General features: G+C 47.6%; 1 protein-coding gene across 3 annotated transcripts in view; it reads left to right on the top strand.

Annotated features, from left to right (window-relative positions):
* Window positions 1–27,437, top strand: part of TSPAN18 (tetraspanin 18) — a 181,034-nt gene that overhangs the window by 19,685 nt on the left and 133,912 nt on the right. For 2 of the 3 annotated variants that reach the window (XM_019746423.3, XM_019746421.3), the window contains exon 2: window positions 10,244–10,325. The exons of the other annotated variant lie outside the window; for it this stretch is intronic. The gene's annotated coding sequence lies outside the window, so the exon portion shown is untranslated. The remainder of the gene's footprint in view (window positions 1–10,243; window positions 10,326–27,437) is intronic. 3 annotated transcript variants of the gene reach the window in all.

A 27,437-nucleotide genomic window follows, 5' to 3' on the forward strand; every position in this document is an offset into this window, starting at 1 on the left:
TCATTTTCATTAGCTGTATCGTTTTACGTTCTTAGAAGAGGGCTCTCCTGTGTTTCTTTTGGCCATTGATCTTAATTAATCATCTAGAGACATGTCTTTCAATATTGACACTTACTTAGCGGCTGACATTTCTGAATGATTCTCCTGTGTCCTCACAGCTACAGGTAAAGGCTGGATAGATATTTATTGTTCAATTAAAGAAAATGGGGCTTTTTATTTGGAAGCTTTTGAAACACAGTATTTACCCAAGTAATCCTGCTTGATTCTGCAGGTGTTTTGGAGACCTAGGAAAGTGTATTTGACCAAAATACATAAACAAATTGCGACCAGAACGAACCCACAGATGGGGTGGTTTGTAGGGGCTCTCACGAGCCCCATTGAAATGAAGCATCTCTCCCCACTCCCCACACTCCCCTCTTTGGTTTTCCAGATCACATGGTATTCCTCCCTCAAAACCTAATTTCCGCACAGATTTAGTCCGCAGTGACCCGCCACATGAAGAGCTTTAGTGAGAATCAATACGCATGGGTCGTTGGTGAGGGCTTCACGCCTGCTGCATGTAAAATACCCTGGCAGCAAAAGCAAGATTGATGCTGGCAGCACATCTAGGGCGTCCCAGCACAGTGGGTCCCCCTGCTCATTTTAAAGGCGAGGTGCTGTGGCGCACAGAGAGGCTTGCGACTTGCCCAAGGTCACGCAGTACGTTAGAGGCAGAGCCCTGGTCCTCTAGGGTACCTAGGCTAGGGCCCTGTCCAATACACCGACCCCCCTCTTTGCTGAAGTTAGGCTGCCCTTTGCTTGCGGATCTAGGTAATAAACCAGTTCTGCAGTGCCTGTGTGGGCAAAGAGAGATGCAGGGAACTGTTAACGCAAGGCTGGCCTTTTCGAGAGCATAAGCAGGTTTAGCTAGAGGCGCTGCCATCAGAGCAAGTGGAGAGGTGCTCTGAGACATTTGCCTGTTACCCACGGTGCCCCCATCCCAATGTCATGGGAGGTTCAAGAAGGGAGACCTGGTCCCGGCCTACAAGTGTAGGAGAGACACATGTGAATTCAATTCAAGGCTGGCGAGGCTTGGGCTTGGCTTCCTCGCATGCTGTGTGCTCTGGGAATGGGTGGGAACACTGTCTTCTGCAAGCCTGACCCTGGCAGCCCCGCGTATGTGTTTATTTCTTCCTCTTCCATGTGGGAGGCCGGCGTCTGGCAGGGTAGTGAAGCAGGCAACCTCTGGGGCCAGGCTGCCTGGGGTTCACGTCCCCACTTACTGCTCAGACCTGTGGTCCCAGGCTAACTCCTTGTGCTTCCATTTCCTCTTCTGTCAGATGGGGACACGAATAGTCCCGTGCACACAGGGGGGCAGTGAGGCCTTACGGAGAGAATCCACAGGAAGTCCTGTCCCACACACAGGAAAAGCAGAGTTTGCATTAGCCATTCATTTGGGGAACGTTAGATGGGGGTGTTTAGATGGGCGAGGGTGTTCCTCTGTTTAAAAAATAATGTTTATCACTCTTTTTCCTGATTATAAAAGTCACATGTATGTATATGCCAATTACATAAAGATACCAATTGGTATCATTTTGCTATATTTCTTTCTGGTTTTTCCCCTGTGCATTGTGTGTGTGTGTGTGTGTGCGCGCGTGCGCACGTGTGTGTGCAATTGGGCATGTACAGTCAAAGTATAATTTCCAAAAAATTATAAATCCTATACAATCTCATATAAATGTAAAATGAGCATGGGGCAAAGATTGATTTAACTCATTAATGAAAGAGCCAGCCAGCAAGATGCTAAAGCTGGTTCTCAGGAGAATTAGAGAAACAGTGGTTATACAGGCATTGGAGAAAGAATGAAGGATGCTGGATAGACGGCTGGATTGGATACAAAACTGGTTAATGCTCTACAGGGCAATAGAATCATAACCTTTGGAGTTACCTTTTCTATAAGACGTACAAATTTCCATGTAACGTCACCAGAGTTAACGTTACATTCCTACATAATCCCCTAGATAGTTAAATAATCCTTGGGCAGGCCTGCTAAACTATGCTCCAATGTGATGCTGAAAAGACAGGTCTCTCCTTGCCGTATTTCCAAGTTTTGGGTCATTTTTCTCAACAGTATCTATAGACTCTTTCTGATCTTACACTAGAAAACATTGTTCACCTCCTCTTCTACATTTAATACTACATGACATTTATTTTCAAAAGATAGTTTTGAAGGAGGACCCAGAATTCCCCAAAGGGTGTGACCTGCTGCTCATAAACTCAGTTTAATTGAGGTGCCCCCCCTGCCCAGGGTCCCAGGGCAGCCACACTTGCCTCTGTCACCACCGTGTTTTATTGTTATCGTCCATTTCCCTGTCTCTCTCCCCATCTAGACTGAGTTTCTTGAGATCAAGGATTTGTTGAGCTGAACTGTCTTCCTGCTCCTTCTATCCCAAGCACCTGGCATGCAGCACAGAGAGATTCACTTCAGAGATGCTTGCTGAGTGACCACGGATGTTAAGAGGAATGGCCTCTTGTCAGTTACAGAAGGTGAGCCTTGCTGTTAGGAATTAGCAGGCTCCTCTCCTGGACTGGCTGTGTCCTTCTGTCAGTCAGAGGTGCTCCCACCCCCCATGCAGGCTCACCACCCCCATCCCTGCTTCTGCCAGTTAATTGTGTTTGGAGGGCTCTACACACTCCGTCTAGAAAACCAGTCTTGTCTCTTCTCTGTAGGGCTCTTCAGACTGAGCTCTCTGAATTCCTGCCTTTCTTTCCTACTCAAGGTTTAAAGGGGTAAAAAGTTCTTGGCCACTTCAAGCTGGGGAGAGAAAAATATGGCTGGAATTATTAAGCTCTGCACTAGAATTTACTACGAATTTTAAAGCTCTCTTGTTGCACGTGTTGGGAAAACCCATCAAAATGTTAATGGCTCTGTGGTCTTACCTCCTGCAGGCCATTTGCATTTACTTGGACTTAAGCAAGGAAGAATTACAAAGAATTGGGGTGCAGTTTTCCCAGATCCCACCACAACCCTGTGGGTTATAAAGCCTGAATTAATAGTCCCAGGTTGAGGAAGAAAGTTGTGGTTGGCCGTGGGGTTTGGCCTCTTCACTCAACTCTCCTTATAAGTTCTCAGCTTTCAGCTTCCTTGCTAGCTAGCTGCAGGGTGGCCAGTTTGGAAATATCTCTATTACTGTCATGTGGCTTTTAATACAGTCATGCATCACTTAACAATGGGGATACAATCTGAGAAATGCTTCGTTAGGCAATTTTGTCCCTGTGCAAACGTCATAGGGACTCACACATACCTAGATGGGACAGCCTACTGCACACCTAACATATATAATGTAGCCTTTTGCTCCAAGGCTACAAGCCTGTACAGCATATTACCGTACGGAATACTGTAGCCCGTTATAACACAATGGTAAGGATTTGTGTATCCACAAATATCTAAACCTAGAAATGGTACAGTAAAACTATGGTATAAAAGACACCAGGTGGTGCACCTATATAGGACCTCACTATGAATAGTGCCCGCAGGACTGGACGTCGCTCTGGGTGAGTGAGTGAGTGAGTGGTGAGTGATAGTGAGGGTCTAGGTCATTACTGAACACGACTGTAGACCACAGACACTGTACACAGCGGCTAGAGTAAATTTATAAAACAACGGAAGATTAAATCACGCACAAGAGAAATGATGTACTGAGGAGACGCAGTAAACACGAGATGGATGAGGCTGCTGCCGGCATGACAAGGCATCCTGTTCTACAGCAAACTTTGCGATAGTAGAAAGAGTAAACTCTAAAATAATGCTGACCGGTATAGTATAGTATATACGTACACCAGTAACCGTTGTGTATTATCAAGTATCATGTACCGTACGTAGGTGCATGTGGTATAGTTTCATATGTCTGACGACAGCACAGTGGGTTTGTTTACACCGGCATCCACAAGCAGGCGGGAAATGCATTGCACGACAACGTACGGCAGTCACGACCTCACTAGTGGATGTCATGATGGCTACGGCACGTGTCCCTAGGCGATAGGAATGTTTTAGCTCCGTTATAATCTTATGGGGCCGCCATTGTATATGTGGTCCATCATTGACCAAAAAGCATCGTTAAGCGGCACCTGACCGTATTGCTTCTCTCAGAGGTGGAAGATCCTTTGACACGCATCCCTGTACGTGTAAGACTGCACAGTAGATCCATGTTGAGTTCAAGATCTGGAACATGTGGAGACACAATTTGTACAAAAGCCAGCTTCAGCTTGGCTCTTCTTGAACCATGTACCAGAAGCACTGGTTGGTCTGGTTTCCTTTGAACCCCCAGGTATCTTTGCTCAAACAGTCCAGTGGCCTGAGAGTCTCCCAGATGCATCCAGGGGAGGATGGACGTACGGGGTTGTCCTAATGCAGGCTGGTCTCAGGCTGCAGACAAAATCGTGGGTTCTGGTCCTCCCTCAGCCTGGGTCAGCTCTGTGACTGCAGATAAGCCACTTGACCTCTCTGAGCCTCGGGTCCTTTCTTTGCTAGAGTGGAGGAGGACGCTGGTCATTTGGTAAAAGCGTGATGTCTCCATGTTTTTCGTCTGTCTATTCATTCAGATGACACTGTGGAGTAGGGCTGGGCAGGCTAGGGTCCACCTTCAGGGACAGGTCTCTTCAATCATCAGTCTGTCTGGGACCAAATGCCCAGGTCCAGGATACTGGGCACTTGCTGGCAGGTCTGCTGCCCCCTCCCCACGTGTCTCCTGTGAGAATGAGTGAGCCTTACTTAGCAGACGTTATGGATAGAATCATTTATGTTTTCTGTGTCCCTTTCTCCATGAACAACACACCTACGTTTAGTTACATGAAAATGCAGCTGCTCACTTTCCTCATGTGTAAAATTGGAAGAGTGATAATACACCCCTTGCAGTGTGGGAGGAAGAAGAGGGAAGATCAAGTGTAAAGTGAGCTCTAGTGGATGGATAGGATGGAGACTTCTTGTCCTTGCCTCCTTCAGGTAACAAGAAAGAACTTCCAGACGGGACAGAGGGGGAGCAGAGGCAGGGCCGTGCCCGCTGGTGACAGGGAGTCTTAGGCTCCCAGAGGCCACACAGTCTCCTTTCTGCTCATCTGAGCATCTTGGCATCTGTCTCATGGGGAGGGCACGAGAGACCCTGGTCAGCATATGGCATCTGCAGAAAAGGCCCAGACCTAAAGGGAGGTATGGGGGCGGGGGGCTGATTACTAATGGCAATTGCATTGAAAATAAACAGCTTCCTGTGTTAACTTCACCCGGGCCCTTCCACCTTCCCCAGGCCACCAGGAGCTACAGGGCTCAGATTGGGAGTTACTTGTCCACTGGGATCCTTGCCAGCAGTGCTAATGCCCACTTGCTGTGCCCAGTTATATGTAGGAAGTGGCTCTCCCTTCCTGGAGCAAAAATAAATCCCAATCTTTCTAAGGATGTTGTGGCTCCCACCTCAGCCCGACTGTGACCCTGGGGTACAATTAGCAGGCCAACTCAGGGACTCCTATGGGAACAGAAGACCATGGGGCTGAGTGACAGGGGGAGTGGCGCTGGGAAGCAGCGAGCCAAGTGCAGGTAGAGAGAAGGTGCAGAGACAGGATGTGGCCTCATTAAGAGCTGCCCAGGGGATAGTTGACATGCAGGACACAGCAGGAACTCCTCCTGAACACTCCTTGGCTCCTCTCCCTCTCCCCACCCCCACCCCAACCCCCTGCGTTGCTAATTTAAAACAAAGTAAAACAAAGCCCTGGCTTTGCTTTGGAGCCATAAACTGCAGAGCTTTTATGTGTCAACAGCCATGCATCAGCTGGCAGTGGCCCAGCCTGGATCTGGTGGCCTGGCATTGGTGTGGGTAGAGGGCATCCAGGGCTGAGCCACCTGCAGGGTCTCACTGAGGGTGCTGCTCTTTCTTGGGAGTCTTTGTGGTCACAGGGCTCAGAAGGATGGCAGTTCCACCTAGGAGCCAGGAAGAGATGTAAGGTGGCTGGAGGAGGGAGGGAGGGAAACAGAGAGGTTATAGTGGGAGCTAGCCATGAAAGGGCTTATCACTGGTCTCATCTCTTCCCTCCCTCCGTTCCTTGCTGCCTCTTCCAGGAAGCCTTCCCAGCTCTCTTCCTTCTCTGAAATCATACTGACTTGGGATTCGAGGATATCAAGAGACTCTAAACCAGTTGTCTTCAATGTTACCTAGAAACTTATTATATAAAATATTAGAAAGTTCTGCTGTAGTGAATTAAGTGCTGGCATATGTCTGGGGTGTAGACCCCATCTTTTCTTTGTGTAGACCCCTGAGGAAATGAGAGAAGGCTATGAGACGTATAACTGGAAACCACCAATCACAGCCACTACCAGTTTTACAGAAAGTAGCAAGCAGATCCTACTTCATGGAATTCCTTCTTCCTTTATTCATCGGCTGCTGATTTTGTGCCATGTACCATGGCAACCACTTACAATCTGTTAGCTCACCTAGTCCCCAGCTCAGGCCAGCGAGGTAGGGCTACGATTGTCCACACTTTGCAGGCGATTTTAGTTTGACTGTGGGGTCTGCATATTGTGAGGATCTGAAGGTGGGCCTGGAACGATTGGTAGCCAGGGATCAGATGACAAAAGGCCCCATGCGTAGGCAAAGGGAGGCCAGGAGAGAGAAACCATCCTCCACATTTATGAGCTCAGTCTTACAGCAAAGGAGAAGGCAGGTTGGAGGGAACAGAGGCCCCAGCCCCCAGCTGGCAGACTAGCCTGGAGCCTGTTTGCAGCAAGCGGACAACAATGATAAAGCTGAGCCCAGGCAGGGAAGGGCAGAGGCAGCGGGATGGAGAGGCAGGGATACTTTGAGAGACATGGGATGGAAGAGAAACAACGATTGGAAAACAGAGAGAAGGTTTTGATGTGGGTGTCAGTTACGTAGGGGTGCTCTGTTTGTGAAAATTCCGTAGGCTGCATACTCATAGTACATGCACTGCTGTGTATATATGTTCTATTTTAATTTAAAAATAGAGTAGGAAGCATCAGGGTAGAGATTAAAGTCTCTCAACGGGGCCTCATCCAGGACACCAAAGTGGCCCTCAGCGTTTTTCTTATACCTTGAGAGCTGCTTTCTCTCACACAATGCAGATGTGCTTTGTTTAAAAGAAAGAAGGAAAAAGATCTGAGTTTTGAGCTGGACCTTGCAAAATGGGAGGACTTGGCTAACAGTCATCAAGCCCACTGCCTTGATTAAGCTCTTACTGTAGTTCCCGGAGTCCAAAGCACACTTTATTTTATTTGTTTCTATTTTCATGTCTCTGGAACCAGGACGCATCGTTCAAAAAGTGACAAGTCATAATTAATTAACTGGCAGTGTTTTCTTTCTTAGAAGTCCATAAAATAATGGTGCGATTATAATCCACGGAGTCTTACATTCAAGAAATAGGATATTGTGCGGCAGGCTTTCTAGGTCCTGTGTACACATTCCTCATGCAACCCTCGCACAGCTCAGGAGTTATCAGCTGTGGTTAGCCTTGTTTCTCAGAGGAGGAGTTGAGGCATGGATTAAGGTCAGTGGCTCAAGGTCACAGAGCTAGTTAGAGGTGGACTCAGGATTTCAACCTGTGCCACTTCAACGTGGGGGATCGTTGTACAAACCAAGAGTAAGTCTGGGGCCTGGACAGTGGTGGCCTTTCCTTTCCACAGCCCGAGACACCAAGGTCAACAGCGACCTCCATTGCCCTCCATTGACCATCTTTCAATGCTGCCTCTTGTCATCCAGCTTCAGTCCCCCTCTTGGCCCTAAATCCTGGGATTCTTTTCTTCTTCCCAAGAGAGCGCTGAGTCTAACATCTGCAGTGACCTCCCTCCCGCACAGAGAGGAGGGGGCTGGAATGAGATCTCAGGGGAAAAAGGAAGAAATTCCGAGCCCAGCTGGTTTCTCTCACACAATGCAGATTTGCTTAAATGAGAATTAGGATTAGTGCTGGATTTTGCCTCTCCAGGCTGACTGGTAATAAACTAATCTCCCCTCAGGCGGCAGGAAGGCAGAATTCCTCTGAAGACTGGAGACAGCTTCAGGCTCCGGAGTACAAAACCTGGAAAGTAATTTTGTTATTGACAGCCTACCCGCATCATGCAGCCCGCTGCTCCTTCCCAGGGTGTCTGTGGCCTTTAATTTTGTTAATGTGTGACATCCACCCAGGCTGCGTGGCTGACAGGCATGCTTGACATTAATACGTGTTCCTCACGGTCCCCAGAGCTCATAAAAGCTCATTATCAGTTCTGATCCTGTAAATGTAGTTCCTGGCTCCTGGCTCCCGTGGGCCAGAGTGCCTCTGAGATGCCCCCGGTAGTGGAGCCGTGGCCATCTGCGTGAGCCCAGAGATCAACTCCTCCTTTTGTCCAGGGGACTTGGCCTCCCAGGCTACTAGGGGGTGACTGGAAAAGCCCTTGTGTAGACAGAACCCTGGGTTCCAAGTTACATCCGAGAAAAGGGGCTCTTTCTGCCCTGCTACGTGAGGGGAATTGATCCAGCATTTTGGGAAGGCCGTTTGTCTACATCTATTCAGAGGCAGAAGGTACACAGTCTCTGCCCAGCCGGCCCACTTCTAGGCATCCAGGCTTTGGAATCTCATGGACATTTGCACACAGAGGTATGGGGAGCATTGCAGCAAGGTTGGAGTTATAATGGCCCGGAATGGAAATACCCCACCTATCCATGGCAGGGGAGGAAAATAAATTTTGGTCCACCTTTACTATAAGGTACCGTGCAGCTGTGCAAAAGACTCAGAGAGTCTGTATAATCTCACCGTCGTGGGTAGGCATGATATCCCTGATAAGTAGCATTGTAGAACATGTGTGGTAGGATCTTACTTGTGTAAAGTCACGTTGTCTGCATGTGGGCCCACATGGGCACATGCATGCACCCACGTATGTGATTACATAGAATAAGATCTAGAAGGTCACAGTACGGAGACTTTGAAGTGGTTCTATATGTAAAATAGGATTCGTGGGTAAGGCAGAGCTTTCACGTCCTGCGATGGTAGCCTTAGTCTGGCCTCTGATGCATGAGGGCCCTTGGGCTGACACTGGCTGGGTGGACGTCTGGGGCAGAGAGAGCCAAATAAAATGAGGTCACATCCACCAACCAAGCCCTGTTTCCCATCCGTCAGGAGGGAGTTTTGAGAACCTCTTCTGTGCAAGGGGCGCACTGATGCTGGGATTTGTAGCGCAGACCTGGAACTCAGTTCTCTCCTGTTTGCACTTCTCCTCCTGTGGATATGGCACTTGCAGCGGGCTTGACTTCCCAGGGCCCTGAGTTCTGGTCGTGGTTCCGTCCCATTTTAGCAGCATGACCTTCGGCAAGTTATTGAATTCTCCTGAGTTCATGATCCTCCTCCCTGAGGTGCTGCTACTTTCTCGTGTGATTGCAGAGGGCATCGGGATTCTTGTCGTCATCATTTGAGACAACCTGAAACTTGATCAGGGCTTCCACTGTGCAGCCTGGTCATTTGGGCTCAAGGAGCTGGGCTGGGGATCTTGGCTCTCCCCCTCTCTGCTACAAATTTTTCTTTTGTTTCTCAGCTGTGCATGTGAATAAGCCGGGCCCCTGGGACTGGCCCAAGTCTTGGCTGGCAGGTATGTAGCCTGGACGGGGTGAATTTGATCCTTCTCCTGTGACCTGGGGTCTCAGTCAAACTGACAGAGAAGAAGGGGGGAGAGACGGGTCTTCGACCCCTGCACTGTGGGGCTGAGCCGTTGTTCTCACCGCCAAGGACCCCTCCTGTTTTTACAGCTCTTTGTGGATACCAACCAGATCTTGAAAGTGTTGGTCTGCCCAAGGAGCCTGCATTCATTAGGTAATGATTCATTCTTTTCCACGTTTTCAAACTTACTCAGAAAGCCTTTTTTCTCTGCCTGAGGAAAATGGAGTTCCCACACCAAGTTGATAATATTCTAGCTGGCAGCAAAGAGTCGTGGTGTGATGTGATGCTCGAGGTCATCACGTGGGCATTGCACAGGCTCCCGGGCTGATTTTGGGAGACTGAAAATACGCCCCGCTCCATAAGCACTGGGGATGCCATCCTGTGAGCCGACGTGGGCTGGGTGCTTAGTTCTGCCTTTCTGGCCACAGGGAACCTTGTCTGGCTTCTGCTCCTGCTGATGTGGAAGGAGGGAGTGGACACGTCAGCCAGTGGGTGCACATCGGGACTGAGGGCTCCCCCAGAAGCCACCCTAACCCTTGCCTTTTCAAAATTCTTTTTTTTCCTCTTCCCCCTCTAGAGCTTATCTAGAAGCCACCATCAGAAAGAGACCTCAAGAGAGTCTTGACACCTCTGAAGGGACAAGACACCCGTTGAAAGAGGTATGATTTGGGCAACATGGCGGAGTGGCGTCTCAACTTATTCATATAGAGGGTGTGATCTCCTCTCCTCTCCCTGCCCTCCAGACTCCCTTTCTGAGTGGGAGAACTCAGCTCATGCTGGGGGTGCAGGGCAGATGAAAGGTGGCTTTCCTCTCGTCCTTGCCCCCAGATGTTTCTTCAGGGATGGGGAGCAAAGGGGAGGTGTGAGGAGAGAGAAGCTGGTGCTGAAGTGGGATCTCACGAGGCTGGCTGCTGCCCTGCTGAGGGGGCCACGGGTCATAGCTGCTCCTCCACGGGTCCATCCAGAAAGTGAAGATTGAAGGATCGGAGGGAGTGAGCCCTCCAAGGGAAAGCAGAGCTCCTGGGGCTCACGGAGGACTCCTTCCTTGCCTCCCCCTTCCACACGCCCACCACAGTCTTGGAAATACCTTCTTAGTGTTACTCCTTTATCTCCCCATCTCAGGACTCTCTTTTGAATAAAGTTCACATTCCATGATGGAGTTGAGAATGGAAAAGCCCAGGTTAGCTTCTGGGACTCTGGAAGCTTCTTGGGCTGCCCACAATCCCAGGACATGTGATGGGCTAGAGGCCTCATGGAAAGTTCCTGAATGTGGAGTTATGATGTCTGTTCTTTGGCGCGGCCTGGGCTACCATTGTGCTTACGGGCCCTTATAAGCCATTTCCCTCCTTGAGCCTCATTTTCTTATCTGTTAAATGGGGCAGCAGTGACTTGAATCTCTGTTCCAGTCTTCGTGTCCTCTATTTCTGAGGTTCCAAGGCCAGGGCCTGAACTAGAGGGAAGTGACAAGGGTGGTAGGACAGCTGGAAGGCAGAGATGGATTGGGGCCTTGGGGAAAGCTGTGGAGAGGAGAGAGGATTTGAAAGCTCCAACGAGATCTGATGGCCAGTCTTGGGCGAAGGATGACTCAGACCCTCAGTGGAACAACCACAGGGTCTGAGGGGCAAATGGACCAGGGTTTGAGTCCCGGCTAATCACAAGAGTCAGATTAACCAACATTGAGGGCTTCTCCGTGCCCGGCTCAGTGCTAAGCACACTCCCTGCATTATCTCATTCTGTCCTCTCAACAGCCTCAGAGACACGAGAACACTGGGCCTCAGAGAAGTTAAGTGACTTGCCCAAGGTCACACAGTAGTAAATAATGTGACTGAGATTTGAAGCCCTTGCCTGAACTGCCTGACAATTTTTATGTATTTTTCTTACCAGCTTTGTGACTTGAGGCTTAAGTTTCCAAAAACAAACAAACAAACAAACAAACAAACAAACAAACAAACAAACTTTTAAGCCAAATCACCTCTCTGAAATTCCGTTTCCTGAAAAGACATAAAAATGATTTGTTTCCTTGACCTAGAATTTTTTTTTTTAAACTTTGGGCTCTTCCTAAAATCTCTCTGGGTTCTGGTTGTCTGATCTCTAAAATGGGGGCCTAATCTCTACCCATGGGGTGGTTTGGGGGAGAAGATGAGATGATGAACCCCCAGAAAGCTCCCCACATCGTTCTTCCCTGCAGACCCCCTCCACCTGACTTCCTGCCCCTATGGGTGCAGAGAGGGTGGATGGGGTGTACACATGGTGAAGTGCTGCTCCCAGCCGCCTTATGGCATTTGCAAGTTTGCTTATCTTTGGTGGCGGTGGTTGGGAAGCACCCGGCCACTTTCTTAGTCACTGATCTGATATGCTCCTGGTCTCCCAGCCTATCCTCTCACTTCTGGGCTGTGCCGCTGGCTGGGTGGGGTGTTTTAGACTGGAATCCAAGGCAGGGTGGTTGGCTCCCAGAGGCAGAGAAAGCAGGGCCAGGCTGAGACCCGTGTGGACAGTGGCACCAGAGCGGCGGAGCGGCGAGGCCTGGAGATGCTTGGGCTCTGTCTCTCCCTAGATAGTATCTGTGTCCTGCAGCAGCCCTTGCTCGGCCAGCACCTGGGCCATAATCTTAATTGTAAGCCTCCTGGCAGCTGCCGCCCTGATTCCCACAGGAAGCCATTGCCTTATCACAGAGACTGGATCTTGCATGGTTTTCTTAATCAGGGGAAGGCTCTGAAGCAAGTCGGAAAAAGCTTAACTTCCCCAGGATCTTTCTGCTACAGATGCTTCTCTAATCAGAGGAAGCCATGGGCCTGGGTGAATGAAGGGAAAGAATCTCTTTTGAGTACAGTAAAAAGCAGCAAGTGTGCTGTTGCTCCTGGGTTACCTTCAGGAGGGGTGCCGAGGGAGCAGAGCGATTTAGCCTTGCCCCTCTTGTTAGCCAGGAAACAGATAAATGTTACAGAGTCACAGGAAAAGTGCAAAGCTGACCATAAGGCCACAGGCAGACAGGCATGTGCTGTTGTGGGAAATGTTTGCTGGGGTTTGGTAGCCAGACTGATGGAGACTGAATCCCAGGTGTGCTGTTTGATTCCAGGGGAGGGATTCAATCCCCCCAGAGCCTCTGTTTTCTCATCTATAAAATGGGCAAACAGCATGCATCTCACTGGGTGGTTGTGAGTGTGAGAAAACTGCCTGCGCGATGCACCTGTTTGCTTTGAACGATGCAGCCCCCTGAAATAGTGTGGCCTTTCAAGGTGACCTTTTTGAAGAGGCTCTGGATCTTGGGATGTGAGCGCTGGGTGTTTATGACCAAACGGTGGGGTTACCCTGGAGACACATACCTCTTTCTGTGCCTGGTCTAAAAAAGGGCTGAGAGCAGGGCCTGGGTTATGTCAGCTCTCTGTTCTGACACCCCTGGGGTGTGGGGCCACCTCGGGTGTGAACAGTTCTTCCTGAGCCTTTCTCCCCTGGTTTTCACTTCACCCTGACGATCTTTACTGGACCCTTTCTGAAGATAATTGCTGACCCTCCTCACTTCCCAAAAAGCAAGTATCTATCATCTCTTGATAGGTGAGGACAACTGGGGTTTAGAAAAGAAAGTTGTAAATTAATCCAGGCTTCACCTCTAAAAAGCAGCAAGTTTAGGACCAAAACACAGGGCTTCTGCTCCAAAGACAAGTGTGTTTACCATAGAACCTACAGCAGTCATGGTGCCCACATGGCACACCTACAGAAGCACCCTATTTGCACCCACAGCCGCACCCCACAGTACCATGGTGGCTTCCTGTGGTGCCTGACAGCACCCACACATCCGCTGCGTTTTCCACAGTGCCCATAGAGGCACCCAGGGTGTCCATGAGGCCCCCCACAGGACTCAGCATCACCCCATGGCACTCACTGCCCATGTGTCCACAGAACACCCTGCATGCCCACAGTGGCTCCCCACGGTGCCCATGGTGGCACTCTTCTCATGTTCTCCACCCCTCCTTGCACGGAGTTTGGAACTCAGGTAGAAAGGGAAGTCCCCTGATGTTTATCTCCCAGCCAGGCCTCTGCAGCAGGCGGAGCTAGCGAGTGAAGGCAATTTGTAGGAAGCGTCAGGCTCTTCCTTCTGCCGAGATCGGACAGCGGGAAGCAGGTGTCAGGGACAGACTGATGGAGGCCTGGCTGCCGCAGGAGAACCTATAACCCAGGCCCCATTTGATCTGTTTTTTCTTTTGTTGCTCGTGCTTTTGGTGTCACATCTAAGAATCTATTGTCAAATCTAGGGTCTTGAAATTATTTTACTATAACCTAAGGCCGGGTCTTATATTAATTTCCGTTCCAAAAGACTCATTAGAGCTGATTGTCCGGCTAGGCCTTATTTTTGGGGAAACACTGTATTTAGGTCACTGATCCATTTTGAGTTAATTTTTGTATATGGTGTGAGGTAGGGGTCCAACTTCATTCTTTGGCATGTGGTTATCCAGTTGTCCCAGCACCTCTGGTTGAAAACACTATTCTTTCCTCATTAAATAATCTTGGCTCCCTTGTTCAAAATCAGTTGGCCATAGATGTATCGGTTTGTTTCTGGACTCTCAGTTCTACTCCATTAGTTTATATGTCTATCCTTATGCTGGTTTCCTTACTATAGCTTTAGGTGTAACTTTTGGAGGAGCATTATTGTATTTTAAAGCTCCCCGAAGTGATTCCAATATGCAACCAAGAGTAAGCACGACTGGTTTTTAGAGGAAGATGAGGCACCGTTAGGGAGGCCAGCTGGGAGACTGCTGGCATGATCTAGGGCAGTGCAGGGCGGAAGGATGCAAAGCCACAGCGATAGTGGTGAAAAGGCCATGAAGGAGTTAAGAGAGATGAGTGAGGGGGGGGAGACGTCCTGATCCTGATTCTAGGAAGTTCCTTGGAGATGTCAAAGGTGAGAATGGAAGCCGGTGGTCCAGGTGAGCTTTATTAACCTCCTGCCCACCCCAAATATGATTTGGAGGAAGACCTGGGTCCCCGTCACAGCTCTGCTCCACTGTGACCTTGGGCAAGTTGCTTGACCTCTCTGAGCACCCTCATTGTCTCTGTAAGGTGGATCAATCTTCTCTGCTATTCACGCAAGTGGTTGGGTGAAGATCAAATGGGTCAGCTCTACAAAGGCTGAAGGACTTAAATGCAACTGAATGCTTGGCAGAGTCTCTGCCCCAAAGTTCCTGCCAGTTGGCTGTCAGTATCTGCCTACCCACCTGCAATGAGGCTCATGGCCTCCATTGCAGTCTATGCTACCTTGGCCTTCCTTGGGCTGACTCTGATGGTCATAGTGTCTCCATGCTGAGTTGACATCTGTTTTCTTATATCCTCCGTCTACTTGCCCCAAATCTGCTTTGTGGGGCTGTGTCACTCCTTTTCGTCCAGGCCTCTCTCTTGCATCCTCACCCCTCATCTTCTCATCTGCTGGCTGAAAGCTCATAGTTACCTCTGCCTTCCCTTGAGGATGCAACTCGGTGTTCCCTTGACTTCTTGCTCACCCTCCTCTGGGCAGAGTCTGGCCTGAACTTGGCACTTTCGTAGTTCAGCCCTCTGGAGCTCTGGCTCCAACTGTGTTCTGACCACAGCCCAGATGGGTGGGACCACCGCCTCCCTTGATCTGGACCTTTTACTTCTATTCATGCAGCAAGATGGTGTTAGAGTCCAGTGACTCCCCCATCCCATTTTTTCATTGACCAGATAGAAAAGGTATCCCTTCACTCTTGCTGCATATATCACCTTTTCCGTCGGGTATTTATAAATCATAAAGCAGTTTAATACAGGAGGGAGAGCATAGCTATGGCATTAGATGAATTTCAGCACTATTTTTGAATTAGTTATTAGCTTGGGCAAATTAACTCAGTTTAGTCTCCTGTTAGATGAGAGTCACAGCAATTGCAGACGTCATGGTCAAGATTAAATGAGATGATGGATGTCAGGTGTGTCACCCATTTCCCAAGAAGGAAGCAGTCAACGTTCCAGAAGGTGAAGGATGTCATTACCGTTATCATCCGAACACCACCCTTCATTTTTCTCCACTTCTGACAGGTGGGGTGCAAGCCCTGAGCTTAAGTACAGAAAGGGGCTGCAGCCCAAGGGCTCATCTCCCTTCCTGGCTTCCCCCTCACTCTGTCTGAGATATGTACGTGAAGGGCCAGGATGACAGGTTCTCACCGCCCCAGTTTCCGGCTCACTCAGCCCAACTTCTGCTGGGCCTTTCTGGCTGCGGGCCAGTCCTGTGTCCACATGTAACTCCTGACAGCTCCCTGACCGTTTTCTCCCTTGTTGGATATTTTCCATCCCAAACTTTTCCCTTCTTTTTCAAGTTGTTTTAAGTTTACCCAAGAAGGTTCATCCCAGGGCCACATACCCATCGGCCCTGATGGGAGGCTAAGCTGGGGGAGTGTTTCCCTCGGAGATGCCCCATCGCCCTGGCACGGTTGGTGGTGAGAGCAAAGCCAGACAAACCCCTTTGCTCTGTGTGGTGACCACTCCTTGACACCCTGGAGAGATAACATGAAGTCTTCATTTTCCTCATCAGAAGAATGAGCAAACCATGGCTTTTCCGTTTATGTAGCAAAAATTAGCAGAAAGTCCTCTCAAGAGGCTTTATTATCGTTTTTTAATGACATATATCCACATTGTGACTCACAGCTAAAGAACTTTCAAACAGCCAGGTGTGCCAAAGAGGGGTGGAATAGGCACCCCATTTTCAGATTCCACATCAGCATCAGAGAGGGGAAGTGACTTGCCCAAAGCCACACAGTTACGGAATAGTTGAGATGGGCCTCACCTGAGAGTCTTCTGACCTGGAATGGTGGTTGCTCTTCCCCACCCAGCTGCTTCTCTTATTGATTAAAAGTGTAAATAATGTATTTTAATTAATGGCCCAGAAATAAAGGAAAAAGTCCAAATCAGCTGGCAGCACTGCTTTGTTAGCTGTGGTAGTTTATTACCTGCCCAGAGCGGCTGATGTGACAAGAAATGACTGATGCCATAGCCTGTGCTTTGGGGTCACCAAGGTGTCTCCTTTTCTGGGGCCTGGCCAGGGCCGTGTTTTGAAAGAAAGGCACCGTGGGGCCAAGGAAGGAAATTGGGCTCTTGACTCTGAAACCTTTTATTTTTTATTTTTATTAAATCACCTTATTTTCTAGAGCAGTTTCAGGTTTACAACAAAACTAAGCAGAAAGTGCAGTGAGTTCTCATATTCTCCCTGCCCCCCTACACCTGCCCCCTTGGTCACTGTCCTGCACCCGTGATACATATATTGCAATCAGTGAACCTACACGGATACATCATTGTGGGGGCAGAGCCCCAGAAAGAAGTTTCCAGGCTCTCGGCCTCACATAGACAGGTGCCTGGCTCAGGTAGTAAATGGCCATCAACTGTGATTGCACGGCCATCAGCTGTGGCTAGTTGGCCGTCAGCTGTAACCAGTGAGCCATTGGCCACTAATATAACTGCTGTGGCTACGCTAGCAGAGAGAGGAGAAAGAATGGGGGACTAGCAAGAAGATGGCGGCTGGGCTGGCAAGCGTGGATGACGGTTTGCAGACAGTGTGGATCCAGCCTCTATTGAGACTATAGTGCCGCCAGTGAGAATATACTAGTATGACTCCCCTACCTATGGCTCCGTGGGTGTTCCTTTTTGGCCTCACCATATCCTGCGTTCTTGTGTGGGGAGTGGGAGCAGAGACCCCGCAGGCCTCCCCGCATGACAATCATTATCACCCAAAAGCCCATAGTTTAGATCATGGTTCACTGTTGGTGATATACTTCTATGGGTTTTGACACATGTATAATAATTACATGTATTCATCATTATAGTATCATCCAGAATAGTTTCACTGCCCTAAAAATCCTCTGTGCTCTGCCAATTCATCCTTCCCTCCCTCCTAAGCGCTGCCACCTCTGATTTTTTACTGTCTCCATAGTTTTGCCTTTTCCAGAACATCGCATAGTTAGAGTCATATAGTATGTAGCCTTTCAGATTGGTTTCTTTCACTAGGTCATATGCACGTAAGTTTCCTTTTTTCATGACTTAATAGCTCCTTTTTTTGCCCTATTTTTTTTATTGTGATAAAATATGCATAACATAAAATTTACTGTCTTAACCATTTTTAAGTGTACAATTCAGTAGTATTAAGTGCATTCACATTGTTTTGCAACTATCACCGCCATCCATCTGTAGAACTCTTTTAGCTTACAAAACTAAAACTCTATGCCCTTTAAACAATAATTCCCAATTTTCCCAGCCTCTGGCAACCACCATTATACTTTCTGTCTCTATGACTTTTGTTACTCTAACTACCTCATATAAGTGGAATCATAGAGAATTTGTTTTGTGTGTGTGTGTGACTGGCTTATTTCACGTAGCATAATGTCCTCCAGGTTCATTCATGTCGTAGCATCTGTCAGAATTCCTTTCCTTTTTCAGGCTGAATAATATACCTTTATACGTGTAAACTACATGTGGTTTAATCCATTCATCTGTCCACGGGAACTTGGGTTGTTCCACATTTTAGCTATTATGAATAACGCTGCTAAGCTCATTTCTTTTTAAAGCGGAATCATGTTCCATTGTCTGGATGTACCACAGTTTATCCATTCACCTACCGAAGCACATCAGGGCTGCTTCCAAGTTGGGGCAAGTATGAATAAAGCTTCTCCAAACATCTGTGTGTAGGGTTTTATAGGGACATAAATTTTCATCTCGTTTGAGTAAATACCAAGAAGCATAATTGCTGGATCATATGGTAAAAGTATGTTTAGTTTTGTGCGGAACTGCCAATCTGTCCTCCAGCGTGGCCGTGCCATTTTGCATTCCCACCAGCAGTGTAGGAGAGTTCTGCTCCACATCCTCTCAGCATTTAGTGTTGTCAGTGTTTTGGATTTTGGCCATTCTAATAGCTATGTGGTGGTATCTCATTATTGTTTTAATTTGCAATTTCCTAATGACATATGATGTTGAGCATATGTTTATATGCTTTTCTCCCCCATCTGTGTATCTTTGGTGAGTTGTCTGTTCAGGTCTTTTGCCTTTTTTTAATCGGGTTGTTCATTTACTTATTGTTGAATTTTATGAGTTCTTTGTCTATTTTGGATAACAGTCCTTGACCTATATACCTTTGGCAAGTATTTTTCTCCTAGTCTGTGACTCCTCATTCTATTGACAGTGTCTTTCACGGAACAGAATTTTTAAATTTTAATGAAGTCCAGCCTATCAATTATTTCTTTGATAAATTATACCTTTGGGGTTGTATCTAAAAAGTCACTGCCATACCCAAAGTCATCTAGATTTTTCTTCTGTGTTATCTTTTAGGAGTTTGAGAGTTTTGCATGTTACATTTAGGTCTGTGATCCATTTTGAGTTAATTCTTGTGAGGGTTGTAAGGTCTGTGTCTAAATTCACTGTTTTGCATGTGGATGTCTAGTTGTTCCAGCACCATCTGTTGAAAAGACTACCTCTTCTCCGTTGTATTGCCTCTGCTCCAACTGTCAAAGATCAGTTAACTGTATTTATCTGGGCCTATTTCTGGCATCTCTGTTCTGTCCCATTTGTCTATTTACCTATACGTTCACCAGTACCACACTGTCTTGATTACTACAGCTTTAGAGTAAGTCTTGAAGTCAGGTAGTAACACTGCTCCAACTTTGTTCTTCAATATTGTGTTGTCTATTCTGTCCTTTGCCTCTCCACACAAGCTTTAGAATCAGTATATTGATATCCACAAAGCAACTTGCCGGGGTTTTGATTGAGATTGCATTGAATCTATAGATCAAATTGGGAGGAACTGACATCTTGGTGATACTGAATCTTCCTATCCATGAACATGGGATATCTCTCCAGTTATTTAGTTCTTCTTTGATGTCTTTCATCACAGTTTTGTCACTTTCCTCATATAGATCTTGTGCATATTTTGTTAAATTTATACCTAACTATGTCATTTCTTTTGGTGCGAATGGAAATGGCATTGTGTTTTAAACTCAGATTTCACTTGTTCGTTGCCGATATACAGAGAAGCGATTGATTTTTGTATATTAACCTTGTATCCTGCAATCTTGCTTTACTATAAATCTTACTAGTTCCAAGAGCTTTTAGTCAGTTCTTTCAGATTTTCTACATAGACAATCATGTCATCTGTGAACAATGACAGTTTTATTCCTTCCTTCCTTAATTTGTAAAAATAAATCCCTGTAAAAAGGAAAAAAAAACCACCACCAACAACAGAAAAGCTTCCTTCTCAATCTGTAATAATGAAAAAAACCTTTGTCGTATTGTATGAGCTAGGGGTCCTAGTACAATGTTGAAAAGCAGTAGTGAGAGGGGACATCCTTGCCTTGTTCCTGGTCTTAATGGGAGAGCTTCTAGTTTCTCACTGTAGGTATGATGTTAGCTGTACATTTTTTGCAGATGTTCTTTATCAAGTGGAAGAAATTCCCCTCTAGTCCTAGTTTGCTAAGTTTTTTTTTTTTTAATCATGAATAGATGTTGGATTTTGTCAAATGCTTTTTCTGCATCTATTCATATGATCATGTGATTTTTCTTCTTTAGCTTGTTGATGTGAGGGGTTACATTAACTGATCTTTGACTGTTAAACCAGCGTTGCATACATGGGATAAATTCCACTTGGTCATGGTCTATAATTATTTTTATATATTGTTGGATTTGATTTCCCATTATTTTGTTGAGGATTTTGCATCTACGTTAATGAAAGATATTGGCCTGTAGTTTTTTTTGCCTGGTTTTGGTGTTAGGGTAATAATGCTGGCCTCATAGGATGAGTTATTAATTATTTTCTCTGCGTATATCTTCTGGAAGAGATTGTAGAGAATTGGTATAATTTCTTACTTAGTTGTTTGGTAGAATTCACCAGTGAACCCATATGGGCCTGATGCTTTCTGTTTTGAAAGGTTATTAGTTATTGATTCAATTTATTTAATAGATATAGGCCTATTCAGACTGTCTGTTTCTTCTTGTGTGAGTTTTGGCAGATTGTGTCTTTCAAGGAATTGATCTATTTCATTTAGGTTCATAATTTATGGGCGTAGAATTATTCATAGTTTTCTTTTATTATCTTTTTAGTGTTCATGGAAACTATAGTGATCTCTCCTCTTTCATTTCTGATATTAGTAATTTGTGTTTTCTCTCTTTCTTTCTCTCTCTCTCTCATTAGCCTGGCTGGAGACGTTTTGATTTTATCCATCTTTCCAAAGAACCAGCTTTTAGATTTTGAATTTTCTCTATTGATTTCCTATTCTCTGAAACCTACATTTTAGTCATGAATCTATCACTATCTAAGGGTTCTTGAGGGGTAAATCCCTTCCATTCTCAGAGTCTCAGTTTTTACATCTGCAGAATGGATGGTGATGACAATGCCTGGCCCAGAGTTGGTTTGAGGGCAAATGTCAAATGTGAGTCCACATTCATTGATTCAGTAAGTATTTGTTGAGCCCCTACTGTATACAAATACTGCTCTGCATACTGGGAATATCATAGTGAACAAAACAGCAAAGTCCCTGCCCTTGGAGCTCGTCTTCAAGACGGGGAGACAGAGACCTAACAAACTGAATGCCAAACAGCATTAGGTGCAGGAAGGGACGAGAAGTGGCCAGGGGGTGCTGTTTTGGATAGGGGAACTAGGAAGGCCTTCCCGATCAGATGTCATTTGAGCAGATCTCTGAAGGCACTGAGGAGTGAGCCTTGACTTTCTCTGTGGGAAGAGCCTTCCTGGCCGAGGGAACAGCAGGAGTCAGGGCCATTAGGCGGGCAGGCAGCTGGCATGGTGAAGTATCAGGGGTGCCAGGGTGCTAGAGCAAGAGTGGTGTGGAAGGAGAGGAGGCCGGAGGGGAGCTGCCAGCCGGGCTGAGGACTTTGGGTTTTGATTCTAAGTGTGATGGGAAGCCAGAGAGCAAAGAAGAGACAGGATCAAATTTACATTTTACCAAGATCACTCCGGCTGCTGGGTAGAGAACACTTGGCGGCCAGCGTGGAGACTGATGTTGGAATCCAGGCGAGAGATGAGGTGATTTGGAAAGGCAAAATGGCGGTGGAGGTGCTGAGGGGCCAAACGGTCAGGATTTATTTTGAAAGTGTTGCTGACAGACGTGCTAATGGATTGGATGGGGTGGGAGAGAAAGAGAGGAGTCGTACGACGGTGAGTTTGTGCCTGAGGAGGAGGCTGCGTGGGCTAGACTTTGGTGCAGGGTGAAGGGAACGTACGGAGTTCTGTTTTGGGACATTTCAAGTTGACACATTTATTAACCATCCCAATGGAGGTTGCAAGAACGTGGATGGAGATGCAAACCTGGAGTTCAGGGGTAGGTTGGGACTGGAGAGACAAATTTGGGAGCCCGCAGCTGGCAGAGAGTATTTCAAACCTTAGACCTGAATGAGACCACCTGGGGGGGGGGGTAGATGGAGAAGGTCATGGGGAACTGCAGGGTTTTGGAGACCTAAGGAAGGTGCCCATGGGAAGCTACGTGGAACTACCCAGACGGTGGCCCATCCTGGACACCGGGGCAAACAGATCCTATTTTCGCAGTGCCCTGGGAGCTGTGGAGTGGCATGGAATGAGAAAGCAACCAGCGGCCAGAGCAAGCCCTGGGTTTAGTGCTCACCGGAAAGAACACTGTTCAGCTGTCGGTACCTGACATAAAATAGAGCAGGTGCAGCAGGGAATACCTAGGCGTCTGACACCTGGAGAAGATGATTTCTTAATACCCGCCTCCTCTATACATAAAATGATTTTCAGTAATAACAATGCAATAAAGTCAATTCTAATAATGGCCAGAAAAGAAACACAGACAGTAAAAGTTTCCTTGTAGTGAACTTTATTATATAACCGTTCTAGTCGACAAGCAACCATCACAGTATACAAAAAAAGGGGGGTGGTAAGGTAATGGGTTCACATTTTTAAATTATATTAATGGGTATTTTGAAAAAAAAAAAGAAATGCATGAAGAAAGTTCCAGAAGCGCAAATCCCCAAGGTTCGGAGAATGACTGGCAGAGAGGTGGCCGCGTTGGCACTAATCCAGTTTCTACCTTGTCCTTACAATCGCTGTGCTATCGTGGCTTAGTTCAAATCTCTATTCTAGTGCAGGAAAATCTAGTGGCACTGGGGCGGAGGTGTGAACCCTGCAGAAGGGAACTCCAGGCGTCCTGAATCCTTATTCCTAAGATGAACGTGTATGGAACATGTATAACAGAATCGGCTCGTGTTGGGTTCTGTCTGGATACGTGGGTGTTTTCTGGACCAACCGCCATGTAAACACAATGTTTATTAAAGGTTAAGTCATCAAAATGTGCTCATGTGAAGCTTACGTACATATAACTCACCCGTGACTATAGCAATTATTTAGAAATTAGAGCAACAAAAGATTGTTTTTATAGGCAGAGTGTTTTATCACTGACATTGTTTAAAATGGTCAGCTTTTGGTCGGTTTTATGTTTGTTTTTCAATTCTCTGCAGTCAATTCATCCCCTATTGCTTACATCCTGCACAGACTGCTCCCAGGCCCTGCCCTTGGCACAGCAATAGGGAGGTGTTTCCAAGAGGCGTGTTGGGGGGATGGTGAGGGGAGGAGGGGAAGGTGCTCAGAAGACCCTGAGGAGAAGACCCCGTGGCTGGTCCTGCAGCGTGGCTAGTAGCTTTCCAGGTGGGCTAAGTGCAGAAAGGATTTCTAGGGGTCCAGTCTATGCCGAGGCGTGAGGCGGGACAGAGCCTGACATCCTGGGGCACCCTGACTTGGTAGGTATTTGGCTCCTGTTCCTGAAATCTCCAGTTCGGAGCACCTTCTGTGGTCAGTGTCTGACATTTTGAAGAATCAGGCTGAAAGCTTCTTCCTCAGGGTGAAGTGTGCCTGGTGGATGTGAGGCTGTGCCTGTCCCGAGGACCCATGCAGCCCTGCTCAGTGGGAGCCCCGCTCTCCCTCCCTCTCTCTCCTTCCCTTTCCCAGTGCCGTCCTTGGAGGCAGCCATTCTAATGAGATATCTCATAAATACCAGGAGACAAGGATCCAGGGCTTTTGGTTTTTATTTCTGCCGAGACTCCCTCGTCAGCCTTTTCGGTAGGAAACGTCCCTTTGGAGCTGAGAGTTTTCTCCCAGACTTCAAAGACAGGGCTTCTTAGGAACACAACATCTGTTTCAAGTGAACTTGAACCAAGAGGCAGGTGTGTCCTGCAGGAGAGGGACAGGGCAGAGTGGGAGGGTGCAGACTCTGCTTTCTGTCAGGCCTGTGCCTGAGTCTAGTGTGTCCCCATGCCGGGCAGTGGCTGTCAGTACATGCAGAGAACTGGGGAGCAGGGGACCTCAGGCCAGAGTCTAGGCTTTATGCTGCCTGATGTCCAATTAGTATGCAGGCCCCTGACTGCAGATACCTCCCCACCGGATATAATACAGCGGCTCCTCCAGCCTGGGAGCGCCTGTGACGCTCAGACGTCACTTTCTAGTTGGGTTTTCTACAACTCTTAGCTTTGTACTCACAAGTCCTCCTTGCCTCCCTCCCGCCCTCCTTCCTTCTCTCTTCCTTTCTGCCTCCCTCCCTCATTCCCTGAGCATCCACTGGGATACAGAGATTAAAAATGTCCAACCCCCGACTTCAATGAGCTCGAAATCTGACAGAACAATCTGAACAATCGCTCAAAGGTAAGAAAAGTTGAGCGTTTTGTAAGCACGTGTGTGCGTGCCCACGTTGTTATCGTTAAGACAATAAAACAACATTATAGAAAGCTTGGAAAATGGAGGGAGAAGAAATCTGCCAGTCCCCCTCCCAGGACAAGAGGCCCACTCGTTTCCTGCTTTTGTTCCCACTCAGGCGCACTTCAACAGAGTTACCTCTAGAAAGTCCATGCAGTTTGGCTTCCTGCTTTTCTTTGCTCACCCCTCTCCGGCTGCATCCCAGCTGCGTGGGACCCTGTCCTGGGCAGCACTGGGTAAGGGAGCCCCCATTGTTGACGTGCGGCTGGTTTCCACTGTTAGAGGCATGCCTCCTAGAAAGGGTAGCTGGGTAGAAAATTAAACTGCAGGACACCCAGTTACATTTGAACTTCATATAGACGATGAATAATTTTTAAGTGTACGTCCCATCCGTATTAGTCCCATGTACTCTTTGGGATATACGCTAAAAATTATTTGTGGTTTGTCTAAAAACTCAAACTTAACTGAGAGTCCCGTATTTTATCTGGCAATTCTATATACCTGGAGTGTCTTTTTGCATGGGTGTAGTCAGTGCTGCGTTATTTAATGGCAGAGAAAACTATCCGGCTGATATGTTTTCTTTCCCATTTTGTGAGGAACTCTCTCCCTGACTTGACTCTCCCTTCCCTGGACCACCCTCCCTGACCACTTTGGTCTCCTGTGCTCTGTGAATTAGCACACGTCCAGCCCCCACAGTCCCAGCCTCTTTCCGGAACTCCCAATGCCTGCTGATGTGTGGTTTGCTCCCTGTAGGGGGGAGAAGAGGACGGTGGGAGCTGTGAATTAGCACTCCCCCTTGGGCCCCTGGAGCTGCTTCCTCCAGAGCCCACCAGCATCTTTGGCAGCGATGGATCTAAGCAGTGAGTCTAACTTGTCACGTTGGAGGAAGCGGAGGTTTGAGGGCTTGGTCCAGGGCTGCAAACCCACAGAGGCTTTCTTTTTACCTCCGTCTCTCTCGCTCTCCATCAATGAACTTATTTATCATTCTAAGCCTGCTTCAGGGTGATAAAAATATAAATCTAAATGGCAGACAGTAAAAAAAAAAAAAAAAGTGATTGACTGGCGACTGGAAAGACAGCGTTGCCTTGTGGTTAAATGGATTTTCTGTTTAACTGAGGGTTAAGTAGAAAACTCGTTTTGATTCAACCTCTGTTGCTGCAAATCTTTCTAAAATGTATTAGCCTGCTCCCTGGTTTTCCTGAGTGCACCATAATGACCATAATTGAATCTCTGTTGGCGGAGCATCCTGTGGGGCGCTGGGGCACGCTGTTGGAAATGTCAGTCCTGTAGGTGCAGCCAGTTCTCAGGCTTTAGAGCCTGTGGCATAGGCTGTGTGCTTTGCAATGGTCCTTATTCACTGCCATCTCATTCTATCTTCCCAGCCACCCTGGTCCGGGCTTTAAGAAGGGACCATTTTACAGGTGTGGAAACTGAGGTCCACCGATGAAGGACTTGCCCCCAGTCACTTTGGCTGGTGGAGGAGCTGGACCTGAAGCCAGCAGAGGTGGAGGTGGTATGTTGACCCAGATTCAAACCTGGCTTTCACTTGTTGGCTGGAAGAAGACCATTAAGCTTCTTGAGCCTTGGTTTCTTCATCTGCTAATTGGGCATGATAACCTTTCCTTGCAATGCTGTTGTTGAGATTAAATAAAGTAATGATGTGGGTGGGCTGCACCCAGGGCCTTCGGATATTGAAAAGAAATATGATACAAGCACACCCTCTCCCCCTGAAAAAAATCAAACATACCCTAGTCCTGGGACCTTGCATCATGGTTCTTTGTACTTTCCTGTCTTCCTTCCTCCGTCCACTAGTGATTTTGCATACAGATCACAGGACTAAAATGTCTGGGTTTGAATCCTGACTCTACCTGCCAATCCCTGTGTAGCTACATTTCTGAGCCTCAGTTTTCCCATCTTTTTGATGGGGATGATAATAGTAACGTGCCTCTTCAGACTACCACGAAGATGAAAAGCTAGAGAGCTCATCCTGGGGCAAGTGTTTTGCAAGGATTTGCCATCACCATCCTGGGACTTGGTTAGGTGAGTCCTGGGTAACCAAGCTTTCCTGGATATAGTTCATATCCTGAGCATGTTAGCGGGATTGGGCTTGGGACCTAAGCTCCGTATTGGCACCCCTGGAGTTTGTATGGTCAGTCTGGAGAGGGAGAAAGAGACCCCTCTTCTCTCGAGCCTGCTTCCTGCCACTGTCTGGCTGATGTTTACCTGTCTCGGGGTGCTCAGGGAAGGATACCGAGAGGGACCTGTGGGTAACTTATGAGGCCCCTGGCTAGAAGATTTCTACCATGACAGGGCCCTCTGCCCAGGGGACACTGGTGTCGAATAGCCCCTCTGTCTGGGGCACCGTCTCGTCTGTACTTCCTCTCCGTATATCATGCATTTCTGTCATTTTAAGAAGGCAATTGTTTTCTCCTTATCAAGGGACCCACTTGGAGCACAAGAGGACTATCTGTGTGTGACCTCTGAACCCTCCAATGGGGAGTCGGGGTGGGGCTGGGGAGGACATTTTGCCAAGCTAAACCCTGGCCAGTGAGGCCACCTCTTCTGGCCTCTGGGCGGCTGGCTCCGCGACTCCTTGGGTCTTGTAGGCAAATCTACTTCTGCTCCCGAGTGACCAGTGCTGATTTGTGCTGAGCCACCTCCTTGCTCTCCAGGTGACCCACTTCTGGACACCCTCTGGGACTCTAGGGGTGGAGGGGGTTGCAACTAAATAAATAGTCACCCTGGTATTTTAGGACAGGAGCAGCAGCCTGTGTATGCAAAGCCCCTGGGTAGGCTGGTTTATTTATGTGTTTCTTTTTAATGGGAAGGCTGAGAGAAATTGCGTGGTGTGTGAATATTTACAGGCAAATTACTTCAGGGAGGAAATGAATTCATTCTCTCTCCTCTCCCACTGTTAACAGATCACACTGTGGTTCCTGCCGCCTGCCTCCCACATCCCTCTTTTCTGTCTTGTAATTCCTTGAAGTCTTTCTGTCAGCTCCTTGCCAGCTCCAGAAGGAGCGGCTGGGTAGATGTGTCATTGTAATGCACCATGCATGTATTGAGCGTCTACTGTATT

Source organism: Rhinolophus sinicus, chromosome 14, assembly GCF_057876585.1.
Source record: "Rhinolophus sinicus isolate RSI-liver-muscle chromosome 14, RSI-T2T, whole genome shotgun sequence".
Classification (NCBI taxonomy): domain Eukaryota; kingdom Metazoa; phylum Chordata; class Mammalia; order Chiroptera; family Rhinolophidae; genus Rhinolophus; species Rhinolophus sinicus.